This window comes from Cetorhinus maximus, chromosome 31 (genome assembly GCF_964194155.1).
Source record: "Cetorhinus maximus chromosome 31, sCetMax3.hap1.1, whole genome shotgun sequence".
Taxonomy (NCBI): domain Eukaryota; kingdom Metazoa; phylum Chordata; class Chondrichthyes; order Lamniformes; family Cetorhinidae; genus Cetorhinus; species Cetorhinus maximus.
Window position 1 is genome coordinate 8999385 of NC_135909.1, and position 14204 is coordinate 9013588.

Here is a 14204-nt window from a genome sequence, read left to right on the forward strand (position 1 = left end):
AGAACTGCACACAGGACTCCAATTGTTGCCTAACTAGCATTTAATACAGCTGCAACCTCCCTGCTCTTATATTCTATGCCTCGGCTAATAAAGGCAAGTATCCTATATGCCTTCTTACCTACCGGTGCTGCTCCCTTCAGGGATCGATGGACATTTAAACCAAGGTCCCTCTGATCCTCTATGAAATTCTGTGATCAGCCCATAACGACCTGCCCCCATCATTCCACTTATTGCTACTTTTATTTCAGCTAACCCTACTTCTTTATCACAAAGGGTTGCCTCTTCCCCTTTAACCCCTCTTCAATAAAAGTGCTCACTTTCTCCACCGACAATTTGCAAATGTGTTCTTTTGCATATAACCCTTGTTAAAGAGGTACCAGAAGGACAGCCTGTGCTTAATGTTGCTAAGGCTGTAGGACTTTATGAGATGTAGCTGAAGATTCTGCGGGATGTAATAGTGGAAATTGTGAGGGTACTGGCCAGAATCTTCTGAATTGTATTTCTTTCTGTAATGGACAGCTACAAACCACTTGTTTATTCCAGGACACTAAATGAATCAATGTGAATCGGAGCTGAGCAGATTCTAACGTCCCACATCTCCAGTTTTGTTTTTTACTGAGAAACCGGTCCTCCATGTAAGCTTTTTGCTCAAAGAATGAGACCCCCGCTTCCTGGGAACACTGCAGCGACACCTCCAAGATCTGATATACAAACTTCAAACTCGGTGAAAGACTTTCACCCTCCCCTTGGGGTCTGACCGTCACTTCACAACCAATATTCGGCTGGGATGGGCAGACAAAACAACTTCCTTCCCCGCAGTCCCCCAGCACGGACTGGATAATCTCACAAGCTCGTATTCCACGAATGTTACATTGCTCCACCGATTTGTGTTATTCCCACAAGCTCCGGCAATCTCAGCCCAAATGCCCAGGCCTTTTATTCTCTCGTTAACTAACATTTTGCCTCCTTATTAAGTCCATCCTGAGAAGAGGGACTCGGTATTCCGACTTCCTCTGCAGACATCCGGTTGCTGCTAATGGACCAAAAGAGGCCTAAAACCTGAAAGAAACCCTCTGGCACAGCCCTCTGAACATGTCTCCATTAGACCGTGCAGACAACACCTGCTTCATAGAGAACAATGGTGAGAATATGAGCAATTTCAGTGCCAGTATTCCATGGGAATAGAGGATACAAGATAAAACGGAATTTACAATACTGAATGGATCCTCTGGGAGCAGGACCGTAGAGGATGAATTCCTGGAGTGTATACGGGATGTTTTTCTGGACCAATACATTGAGGAACCAACGAGAGCACAGGCCATCCTCGACTGGGTATTGTTTAATGGGAAAGAAAAATATTGGCAATCTAGTTGTGTCCCCCCTTTGGGGATGAGCAATCATAACTTGTTAGAATTCTTCATCAAGATGGAGAGTGACGCAGTTGATTCTGAGACTTGGGTCCTGAATCTTAATAAAGGAAATTACGATGGTATGAGGTGCGAGTTGCGCTATGATGGATTGGGAAACATTATTTAAAGGGATGATGGTGGGTAGGCGACGGCAATCATTCAAAGAACGCATGGGTGAACTGCAACAATTGTTTATTCCTGTCTGGAGCAAAAGTAAAACAGGAAAGATGGCCAAACCATGGCTTACAAGGGAAATTAGAGATAGTATTAGATCCAAGGAAGAGGCATACAATTGGCCAGAAAAAACAACAAACCTGAGGATTTGGAGCAGTTTAAAATTCAGCAATAGAGGACCAAGGGATTGATTAAGAAGATGAAAACAGAGCACGAGTGTAAGCTTGCAGGGAACATAGAAAACGACTGTAAACGTTTCTATAGGTGTGTGAAGAGAAAAAGATTTGTGAAGACAAATGTGGGTCACTTACAGTCAGAAACAGGGGAATTTATAATGGGGAACAAAGAAATGGCTGACCAACTAAATAAATACTTTTGTTCTGTCTTCACAAAGGAGGACACTAATAACATACCAGAAATGTTGGGGAACACTGGGTTAATGAGAGGGAGGAACTGAAAGAAATCAGTATTAGTTGGGAAATGATGTTTGGGAAATTGATGGGATTGAAGGCCGATAAATCCCCACGGACTGATCATCTACATTCCAGAGTACTTAAGGAAGTGGCCCTCGAAATAGTGGATGCATTGGTGGTCATCTTCCGAGATTCAATAGACTCTAGAACAGTTCCTACAGATTGGAGGGTAGCTAATTTAACCCCACTATTTAAAAAGAGAGGCAGAGAGAAAACAGGGAATTATAGACCAGTCAGCCTGATGTCGGTAGTGGGGAAAATTCTAGAGTCCATTATAAAAGATTTAATAGCTGAGCGCGTGGAAATCAGTGGCAGAATCGGACAGAGTCAGCATGGAATTATGAAAGTGAAAACATGCTTGACAAATCTAGTGGAATCTTTCGAGGATGTAACCAGTAGAGGTGATGAGTGGGAGCCAGTGGATGTGGTTTATTTGGACTTTCAGAAGGCTTTCCACAAAGTCCCACGTGAGAGGTTGGTGTATAAAATTAAAGCGCATGGGATTGGGGGCAGTGTATTGAGAAGGATAGAAAACAGTTTGGCAGACAGGAAACAAAGAGTAGGAATAAATGAGTCTTTTTCCGAATAGCAGGCAGTGACTTTTGGGATACCGCAGGGATCATTGCTGGGATCCCAGTTATTCACAATATATATTAATGATTTAGATGAGGGAATTAAACGTAATATCTCCAAATTTGCAGATGACACAAAGCTGGGTGGGAGGGTGAGCTATGAGGAGGATGCAGAGATGCTTCAGTGTGATTTGGACAAGCTGACTGAGTGGGCAAATGCATGGCAGATGCAGTATAATGTGGATAAATGTGAGGTTATCCATTTTGGTAGCAAAAACAAGAAGACAGATTATTATCTGAATGTTTTAAATTGAGAGAGGGGAATGTGCAGCGAGACCTGGGTGTCCTTATACACCAGTCGCTGAAGGTAACCATGCAGGTGCAGCAGGTGGTAAAGAAGGCAAATGGTATGTTGGCCTTCATAGCCAGAGGATTCGAGTACAGGGACAGGGATGTCTTGCTGCAATGGTACAGGGCCTTGGTGAGACCACATCTGGAATATTGTGTGCAGTTTTGGTCTCCTTATCTGAGGAAGGATGAACTTACTATAGAGGGAGTGCAACGAAGGTTTACCTGACTGATTCCTGGGATGGCGGGACTGACATATGAGGAGACTGAGATGAGGAGAAATTTCTTCACCCAGAGAGTGGTGATCCTGTGGAATTCGTTACCACAGAAAGCAGTTGAGACCAAAACATTGTATGCTTTCAAGAAGGAGTTAGAGAGAGCTCTTGGGGCGAAAGGGATCAAAGGATATGGGGAGAAAGCAGGAGCTGGCTATTGAGTTGGATGATCAGCCATGATCATAATGAATGGCGGAGCAGGCTCGAAAGGCCGAATGGCCTTCTCCTGCTCCCAGTTTCTATGTTTCTATGACTCAAGTCAAAGTCGAAAAACCCAATGGATTGTTAGAGGAAAATTTAACCACTGGACAATGGCAGCTGAAATACAGACCAAAAAAAAGTTCCTGACCTTATTCCCTTTATTTCAAGTTGTTTACAATCAAATGAAGAAATAAAAACTGTTGGAGGGAATTTCCATGATTTATGGAAACACCAACACCCGCCAGTTGTCAATCACTCAGCTCCATCAGACCCACCCACACTGACGGGAGCTTCCTGCATCCAGCACTGGCCCTGTCGCACTCACCAGCTGCTCACCCAGACCCCACTCTCACAAACACTGAACATTTGCATCCAGGACCTTCAAATTATTTTTAACAATGAGAAAAAACATATTCACATTTCATGGCAGTTTGGTTGAACGGAACAAATGTTCAACTTTTCACCGTCACTCGGGAACCACGTTCGACATTCCTTCAATCAGTTGTATAAATTATCGGCTGTAAAGATTTATTTCACTGGGTTAAATAATTTCCATGTGAGGAATGTTCCAGCGTGAGAATGGAGGGGGACGGGCTGACTGAGCTGTGTCTTCACCGCTTCTGGGCAGTGGGAATGTTCACCCTTCATTCTGCTCCCATTCACTTTCCCAAGGGGAATCTGCAGATTCTCCAATCTGGGCCCTGAGATTTATTCTTTGGTTCCTTTTGATTTGTCCCTTTTCCTGACTGACAATATTTTCCAAAGCTCGGGATAAACATCCCGCTTGCATCGTGCCTGTGTTCGGCTGGAAGCGGCCGATAGTGACCCCGAACTGGTCACCTCCACACTGACAGATACAACACGGTCACACTCTGCTTCACTGAGATTAATGCCGAGAGCGGATTCTAGGTCCAATGCAACAGCGAACACTTTTCATTTGAAGGAATTGTGGGTTATTAAGGTGTTTTGAAGGTCCTGATTTTTTGTAGTGCATCCATCCCAAATGCTTTGGGTTTTTCCTGGAGTGATACCTAATATCCCTCTTTGGGAAAGATTAAAGTTAATTGGAACGTGTTGACCAGGTCATGAGGATAACTCCTTGAAATTGTTACGTGCTGCCAGCTTAACAACACCTAAACACTTGATACTTTTGTTCACAAATGAATTAAAACCAAATTTCCGCCCCGCTGTAAATGCAGAATATTCAGTATTTTAACCGGAGTCAGAAACAGGTCAGTCACAGATATTCAGTGAGTTCCCGGAAAACAGGATATAGAAACTGCTTGTTCCAGCGTTCATACAGTAATCTGCTTTGATCTCTCTTCCTCTTATTTCCCAGGATGATGTTTGAATTCTGACCCAGTGACGTTCCCCTTGTCTATTCAAAATCTCGATGTTCGTGTTCCGGGCGTCAATTGTTAAATAGAATAGAGCCCAGCTCTTCCAGTAGCGGCACACTGGGGAGAGTTTCTCATTGTGTGTGGTAACTTCCACTAGGTCTCTTCTTCGACGGTTACAGAAAGGAAACCCTGTCATTGTTAAAGCCTTTGCAGAGAGTCCACTGTAAAAGGAGAGACCATTTTAACCTTAAATTCCAGATTTGGCCCTGTTATAAAGCAAGCGCCCAACTGCCCAGATGAAATCCAACGAAGTCAGGTTCTGCTGGGATTTGGACCCAGGGTCTCCTGTTTACTCGGCAGGTGTTTTAACCAATTAAACCACAGAACCTAACGATGCTCAATTACCCGCAAGGAATTGCTAGAAACCCTTCGCAGATCTGGTAGTATTTGTGAAGAGTGAAACAGTTTAAATTTCAGGGCGCGAACTTGCACCAAAAAGACCTGAAACGTGAATCTGTTTCACTCTCCACAGATGCTGCCAGATGTGCTGAGCAATTGCAGCATTTTCTGGCGATGTTTCAGATATCCAGCATCCGCAGTATTTTGCTTTTGTACCAAAGGACAATGAGCTGCCTTTCCTGCACTGTGGGTTATTGCAGGACAAAACAAAAACCTTTAAATATGCTGACCAGAGTCAGTCTGCTCAGCTTTCAGAAAGATTTCAAATGATGATGTGAATCTGCACCACTGAATATCAAGGCCATCGCGGTTTAGACAGCTGTAATGAACAGCTCCTGTTACAACTTTAGATCAGACAGTGGAGGATTATCACAGGCGCTCTGTCAGACTGCATGTTCCTTCAGACAGGTTTCCAACTGGACACATGGAATGAGCGGCTCTGAACATTAGTGGTTGAGGTGGAGATTTCTCATTGGCTGAACTGGAGTTCCAGTTCCATTCCCAGACATTTCCCTTTCTCTTTCTGAATCTATCTCTGTCCTCTTGCTCATTTACACTTTTCATTGTTTCATCATTAGCGGCCACGTCTTCAGCTGTCTGAGCCTTTAGCTCAGCAATTCCTTCTAGAAACATCCCCAGTTCACTCTCCCCTTTAAAATCTATCAGTTTTACGAAGGTTTTGTTCAGTTGTCCAAATATGTGGCTCGATGTCGAATGTTGCTTGATAGAACTCCTTTGAAGCGCTTTGGGGAGTTTTATTAAATCTCGGAGCTGTTGCTGAAATCGATCAGTGAAATGAGCTGTGTTCCGGTGACCAAGAGCTTTTGTTTTATTCTTTCACGGGATGTGGGCGTCGATGGCTCGTCCAGCATTTATTACCCAACCGAAATTGTCCTTGAGAAGCTGCCATCTTGAACCGCTACAGTCCATGTGGTGTAGGTGCACCCACTGTGCTGTTAGGGAGGAGGTTGCAGGGTTTTGCCCCAGCGACAGTGAAGGGGCGGCGATCCAGTTCCAAGTCAGGATGGTTTGTGGTTCGGAGGGGAGCTTGCTGCTGGTGGTATTCTCATGCATCTGCTGCCCTTATCCTTCCAAGTGCTGGAGGTCTCGGGTTTGGAAGTTGCTGAAGGAAAATTAGTGTCAGGAGTTGGATTTGAACCCACGCCTCCAGAGGAGACTGCGACCTGAACGCAGCGCCTTAGACCGCTCGGCCATCCTGACGTTTCTGTAGCATGCTCGGCCACTAAATCCATTGCATTTTGTACAAATGGTTCTGAGTTCCACATTCATCGTCACTGCTTTAACACACTCGATGTGATTTTCCTTTTTTCAGCACCTGTCAGGTTCCTGTATCTGAGTCCCATCCTTCCCCAAGCCTCCGTGGGGTGAGGAGCTTCTCATTGCTGCATTGCTCTGTTTGCTCAAATCAACAAAGACCCAATTCCCGCCCGACCTGTTCCTCACACGAAGGTGTTCAGATTGTAAGACCTGAGCGACGTGAAGTTTCCAATTGGAGAGTTACATCCTGGATTAGTAAGTTTGCGGATGACACAAAAATTGGCCGGGTGGTTAGCAGTGAGGTTGAGTGTCGGGCTACAGGAAGATCTAGACGGGATGGTCAAGTGGGCAGATAAACGGCAGTTGGGATATAACCCTGAAAAGTGTGAGGTGATACACTTTGGAAGGAGTAATTTGACAAGAAAGTATTCAATGCACGGCATGACATTATGAGGTTCTGAGGAACAAAGGGACCTTGGCGTGCGTTTCCATAGATCTCTAAAGGCAGAGGGGCAGGTTAGTGGGGTGGTGAAAAGGCATTTGGGACACTTGCCTTTATCAATCGACGCATAGATTACAAAAGAAGGGAGGTCATGTTTACGTTGTATAGAACCTTATTGAGGCAACAGCTGGAGTACTGTGTGCAGTTCTGGTCGCCACGTTATAGGAAGGATGTAGTTGCACTGGAGGGGGTGCAGAGGAGATTCACCCGGATGTTGCCTGGGATGAAACATTTAAGTTATGAAGAGAGGTTGGATAGACTTGGGTTGTTTTCCAAGGAGCAGAGAAGACTGAGGGGCGACCTGATGGGCAGAGTGGATAGGGAGCAGCTGTTCCCCTTAGTTGAAGAGTTAGTCACAAGGGGGCATAATTTCAAGGTTAGGGGCAGGAGATTTAGGGGGATGTGAGGAAAAACTTTTTTACTGAGAGGGTGGTGACGGTCTGGAATGCACTGCCTGGGAGGGTGGTGGAGGCAGGTTGCCTCACATCCTTTAAAAAGTACCTGGGTGAGCACTTGGCACGTCACAACATTCAAGGCTATGGTCCAAGTGCTGGTAAATGGGATTCGGTAGGTAGGTCAGGTGTCGGTGCAGACTCGATGGGCCGAAGGGCCTCTTCTGCACTGTGATTCTGTGTGATTCTGTGACTGAGGAAAACCACCAGAAACTGCTGCACACAAATAGCTTACTGAAAGGTCAAATTTTATCGTCTCAGTGAGTCACTAAAGCCTCCTTCGAGCAGATTAAGCAGCATTTCCTGTGTTTCAGTGATACATTCTGACCTGAATTTAAAAGGAAAGGGTAAATATTTCTCATACTCATAAGATCCGCCCGCCGCATGACTGCAGTGAGCTCACTTCTCGATCTCATCACTGACAGATACGAACACGAATAAAGCATAAAAAACGAGAGGGAACTGATAGATTACAATCCGCTCCCCTCGATTAATGTTAACCAAAGCACCAATGAAATGGATCAATCGGCGGATTTTTCAGGATTTATATCCCTAATGGTTGATCAAGGAATCAGCAGCTGGGACCATATAAGACCATAAGAGCATAAGACATAGGAGCAGAAATTAGGCCATTCGGCCCATCGAGTCTGCTCCACCATTCAATCATGGCTGATAAGTTTCTCAACCCCATTCTCCCGCCTTCTCCCCGTAACCTTTGATCCCCTTACCAATCAAGAACTTATCTATCTCGGTCTTAAATACACTCAATGACCTGGCCTCCACAGCCTTCTGTGGCAATGAATTGCATAGATTCACCACTCTCTGGCTAAAGAAATTTCTCCTCATCTCTGTTCTAAAAGGTCTTCCCTTTACTCTGAGGCTGTGACCTCGGGTCATAGTGTCTCCTACGAATAGAAACATCTTCACCACGTCCACTCTATCCAGGCCTTTCAGTATTCTGTAAGTTTCAATCAGATCCCCCCTCATCCTTATAAACTCCATCGAGTATAGACCCAGAGTCCTCAAACGTTCCCCATATGTTAAGCCTTTCATTCCTGGGATTGTTCTCGTGAACCTCCTCTGGACCCTCTCCAGGGTCAGAACATCCTTCCTGAGCTACGGGGCCCAAAGTTGCTCACAATATTCTAAATGTGGGCTGACCAGAGCCTTATAAAGCCTCAGCAGCACATTCCTGCTTTTATAATCTAGTCCTCTCGAAATAAATGCCACCATTGTATTTGCCTTCCTAACTACTGACTCAACCTGAAAGTTAAGCTTAAGAGAATCCTGGACTCCAGATTTCTGAATTCTCTCCCCGTTTAGAAAATAGTCTACGCCTCTATTCTTCCTACCAAAGTGCATGACCTCACACTTCCCCACATTCTATTCCATCTGCCACTTCTTTGCCCATTCTTCCTAACCTGTCTAAATCGTTCTGCAGCCTCCCCGCCTCCTCAATACGACCTGTCCCTCCACCTATCTTTGTAAAATCTGCAAACTTAGCCAGTATGTCCTCTGTTCCATCATCTAGATTATTAGTGTATAAATTAAAAAGTTGTGGTCCCAACACTGACCCCTCCGGAACTCCACTAGTCACGGGCAACCATCCTGAGAAGGATCCCTTTATCCCTGTTCTCTGCCTCCTGCCTGACAGCCAATCTTCTATCCATGCTAGTACCTTGCCTCTAACACCATGGGCTCTTATCTTACTGAGCAGCCTCCTGTGCGGCACCTTGTCAAAAGCCTTCTGGAAGTCCAAGTAGATAACATCCATTGGCTCTCCTTTGTCTAACCTACTCGTTACCTCCTCAAAGAATTCTAACACATTTGTCAGGCATGATCTCCCCTTGATGAAACCATGCAGGCTTTGCCCTATTTTACCATGCACTTCCAAGTATTCTGAAATCTCATCCTTAATAACGGACTCTAAAATCTTACCAACAACCGAGGTCAGGCTCATCGGTCTGTAATTTCCAGTCTTTTGTCTAACGCCCTTCTTAAACAGGGGGGTTTCATTAGCGATTTTCCAGTCCCCTGGGACCCTCCCTGACTCCAGTGATTCCTGAAAGGTCCCCACTAACGCCTCCACTATCTCTTCAGCTATCTCCTTCAGAACTCTGGGGTGTAATGTATCTGGTCCAGGTGATTTATCCACCTTCAGACCTTTCAGTTTTCCTAGCACCTTCTCCTTGGTAATGGCCACCATACTCAGCTCTGCCCCTCGACTCTCTTGAACTTTGGGGATGTTACTCGTGTCTTCCACCGTCAAGACTGATGCAAAGTACCTATTCAGTTCCTCTGCCATTTCTTTGTTCCCCACTACTACTTCTCCAGCGTCATTTTCCAGCGGCCCAATGTCCACTTTTGCCTCCCTCTTACCCTCTATATATCTAAAAAAAACTCGTGCAACCTTCTAATACATTACTGCCTAGTTTACCCTCATATTTAATCTTCTCCTTTAGTTGTCCTCTGGTGGCTTCCCGCTGCTCTTCGTCACTTTATATGCTTTCTCTTTTGCTCTCTCTGACTTCTCTTGTCAGCCATGGTTGCCTCGTCCTTCCTTTTGTATGCTTCTTCTTCCGACGGACGAATTTTTGCTGTGCCAGTATTATTAGGCAAGGATGGGTTCGATCTATTGATCTCTGGGTATGGGCCCAGCACGATTCCTCTGCGCCACCTGAGAGTTGCAGGTTGGTTCGGTTAGTTCAATGGGAGATGAGTTGACCAGCGCTTTTTCATATCTTTTTAGAAGTTAAACCGATCTTTATTCCAGTAACGTGGACCAGCGGGCACAGAGCTGCACACGCTCAAGCGGGGAGGGCAAGTATCCGCTGCCCTCAGAAATGGGACTGCGTCTCCCCAAAAGAGACAGGCACCCTCAATCAGCTACCGGGAAACACGAAACCGGAGATGCTCAGGCGAGTCGACTTGCAACTCTTTGCCGGAACACAATATTGAACAAGTGACTTTTAGATCATCAGTTTAACGCTCGACCAACTGAACTATTTCAGCTGACAGAAGCGATGCTTCGAGCCAGAATTTAAACAGCGACCAGGATACCAGTTTTACAGTCACCGACTGTCCTCCGCTTATATTAGAGAACATGATCGCATAATGACAAAGGACAGCCATCACCTCGTTTCAGTCCCTCCAGATTTCGATTTTTTTCTTGACAAAGAGGGGGTCCAAAGCCCAAATAAGCATCAGTTCATTGCCATAAGCTCTCGGCCAATCGCTACACTAGAATTGTCCTACAAACAGCCTTCTTCATCTTTTGAGTGAATTGTTTGCTGATGTCACCGTTAAATGTCTTAACTCTAAGTTTAAGGTTATATACATTTGTTCTGTATTCCCCCAAAAGAGGAAATTGTTTCTCCACGTTAAAACCTATTAATCATCTCAATTACCTCAACCAGATAGCGCCTAAATCTTCTCAACTCACGCGTATGTAAGTGTCACAGCGGGAGCACATCTAATTGCAGATAAGAAAACTGTGTATCGCACATGGTCATGGCTACTTTTGCAGCAAAACTGTTTCTGAATTAATGGGACCCACTTGTGATAAACACTGTCATCTTTCACTGTTTAGCAGGTGAGTTTCATAGAGCCACAAATGTGATTCCCTCAGTTCCGCTTTTGCACAAAGCTGGGGAAATGCATCACAGATCTCAGTCTTCAGCCAGCTCCATTCACTCCAAGTGAAATCAAGAAATGGTTGAAGGCACGGGAAACTGCAAAGGCTTTGGGCCCGGCCAACATTCCTGCAGCAGCACTGAAAACCTGTGCTCCAGAAATAGCCTCGCTCCTCGCCAAGCTGTTCCAGTACTGGCATCTACCCGACAATGAGGAAAATTGCTCAGGTCTGTCTTGTCCACAAAAAACAGGAAAACCCAACCGGCGAAAACCGCCCGATCAGTCTCCTCTCGTTCATCGAGAAAGTGGGTGGAAATTTCTTCGACAGCGCGATCAAGTGGCACTTACTCAGCAATAACCTGCTCACTGAAGCTCAGTTTGGTATCTGCCAGGGTCACTCAGCACCTGATCTCATTGCAGCCTTGGTCCAAACATGGAGGAAGCAGCTGTACTTAATACCTGAGGTGCAAGTGACTGCACTTGAGTCCAAAGAAGCTTTTGACCGAGTGTGGCATCAAGGAACACTCGCAAAACTGAAGTCAATAGAAATGAGTCGGGAAACTCTCCACTGGTTGGAGTCGAGCCCGGGGGTTCCAATACATTCTAAAAGATTTCCAGCATTAACAGGAATTCGCTTTTGGTTGATACACTGTGGGTGGCAATGGAAGGATCCATTGAGAGCAGTTTATCGTGCAGGTGGCTGGTTGTTCTTGGGTTTCGATTCTCGCGTGGGGCTTTTCAATGAGTTCGTATGCAAGAGGTCCCGCTTTCATCTCCAGAACGAGCCCAGCAAGCATTTTAATGCAGTATTTTTTCGCGCTCGTGGTGGTGGCAGTTCCGGAAATCAGGACCAAGTTTGAACACCCGGGAAGTCATTGCAGAGAATGCATCACCTCAACACACGTGATGAAATGAACACAGGGTTTAAAGAACGTTTCTCCGTGTTAGGGGACTCTGAAATTATCCGAATGCATCACATAAGGGAACTGTCTACTTCTGGATTCAGGTGGGAGGCTGATTGAACTCAGTGAAAATCTTGACTGAAAGGCCAAGCAGAGCCGGGATCTCCAAAGATTTATTTTCATTTCCCACAGTTTAGCTGTGATCGGGCACTGGCAGTCAGCTGGGAAGGGTTTCTTCTTGCTACCAAATGCTTGTATGTTCCGGTCTTTCCGCGATGGGTTTTCACACTGTGTAGAAACATGTTGGATATCATGTTGAAGTGTTGAAACGATTCACATCAGCCCATTTACAACATCATCTGATCTGATGTGGTGGAAATGCATTTTATTGACAGAAAATACATTTCCATCTTTAGACACCTGGCCGAATATTCAGGACCTGTACGAAAGAGGATCATTTATTCCAACAGATCATGAATGCAAAAAGCATAGAAGGAGATTTAATAAATCGACACCGCGCGACGAGGTGGCCGAGAGGTTCAGGCGATGGACTGCTAATCCATTGTGCTTTGCACGCGTGGGTTCGAATCCCACTTTCGTCGTCACTTTATTAACGGTCACGGCTGAGGGCCAAGTGCTGGTAAGTGGGATTAGGTAGGTAGGTCACGTGTTTCTCACCTCTCGGTGCAGACTCGATGTGCTGAAGGGCCACTTCTGCACTGTGAGATGATGTGCTTCCTTGAAATCCTGCATCGTTATTTCTTTCTCCCTGTCCGCTAATTTTCAGTTGTATAATTTGGGCCTCTGCTCCTCCATCGTTTGCAACATCTCACCAATTAAAAACAAAACGAAACGAAACTCGTGCATTCGTGGCCTCAATCAGATTATGGTTCATTGTGAATCCAACTGCCAAAGTATTTCTCACTCAGTTAAACTATTTATGAAATTTGAAAATAAACTTCTCCCACGGCTTATTGTTGTGCGTTTGCTCTCTCGTTCTTTGCTTTTTCTGTTAGTCGTCCTTGTGATGTAAATCGACAGAAAGCAAAGAAGGCCACGAGGAAGGGAGGGAAAATCATGTTCCCTTTCAGGATCCCTGTTTTATTTTCAATGCACTGAATATGATCAAGGTCTAAGGAAGTGAATCTAGGACAAGCAACAACAGGCTTCTTATAGCTGGGCTTGTGGCGCAACGGTAGCGCGTCTGACTCCAGATCAGAAGGTTGCGTGTTCAAATCACGTCGGGCTCATGGCTCTTCACTATACCTGATGCTTTTGTCTGGACACAAATTTCCTTGTGTCTGGATTCTGGCGAAATGTTTAATTTCAGAACCATGGTGAAAGTAATCTCTTCCGATTTTCCGGCTCAGTTTTCATTTTACACAATTTTACATTGGAACAAAGTTTCAGCGATGTGGGGTATCTACTGTTTTTGCAATTGCTCTGTTACCCAGCATAAGAAGGAAAACACAAAGTGTCCATCTTGGGGTTTAAACCCACAGCCGCTTCCGTCCATACAGCTGCTTAATTCCGTTGGCTAGAGTTGGTTGTGTAAACTATAATCACCCGACTTTATTTTATCTATAAGTCAGGAGATTGAAACTCGTCCTTTTAAAGCAGAGCGACAGTGAGTTCAGTTAAAACAAATGTCTAAAAACAGCAGCAATTTCATTCTGCTCACGGCATCCAGTTATAGCGACCTGCATTAAACAGCAGGAGCGGAAACCGCATCCCGACACCCGCCTCTTCACATTAACCGGCAGCCTGAATTTCAGTTTTGGGATTTTAGAGAAAGCGGATGTTTTTGTGGAAACTGAAGTCACTTTTCCTGTGAATGGAGCCGGTTAAAGAGCCAGGGCCGGCCTAAGAATCCCCGAGCCCGGTGTCAGAGGGAGCCTGGGGAGAGGACAGATTCCAGGGAAAGGGAATGAGATTAGAGAGAAGGAAGGTTTTTGCGGATTTGAGGGGACTGAAGGGATGGCGACGGGAGGAATGCAAACGGGGGAGAAAAGGGGAGGGGTTGTGGGGGACAGCATCTGTCAGAACGAGGAAGAGAGCGACGGAGGAAAAGAGGGAGGGAGCTGCGGGGAGGGCGGGAATGAGGAGGAACTTGCATTTCGCCAGCACATTTTGCAACCGCAGAAAGATCCAAAACCGCACAGCCAATGGGTGGGTATTTTTGGCAA

The 14204-nt window shown here is 45.4% G+C and overlaps 3 non-coding genes across 3 annotated transcripts; 2 read left to right on the forward strand and 1 right to left on the reverse strand.

The window, feature by feature from the left end:
- Positions 1 to 6389: 6389 nt before the first annotated feature.
- trnal-cag (transfer RNA leucine (anticodon CAG)) lies at positions 6390 to 6472 on the reverse strand. The gene has a single exon. It is a non-coding gene; the product is annotated as a tRNA-Leu (tRNA).
- Positions 6473 to 12538: 6066 nt separating this feature from the next.
- On the forward strand, positions 12539 to 12620 carry trnas-gcu (transfer RNA serine (anticodon GCU)). Its single transcript has one exon. It is a non-coding gene; the product is annotated as a tRNA-Ser (tRNA).
- A 576-nt stretch (positions 12621 to 13196) lies between these two features.
- trnaw-cca (transfer RNA tryptophan (anticodon CCA)) lies at positions 13197 to 13268 on the forward strand. Its single transcript has one exon. It is a non-coding gene; the product is annotated as a tRNA-Trp (tRNA).
- Positions 13269 to 14204: the final 936 nt, after the last annotated feature.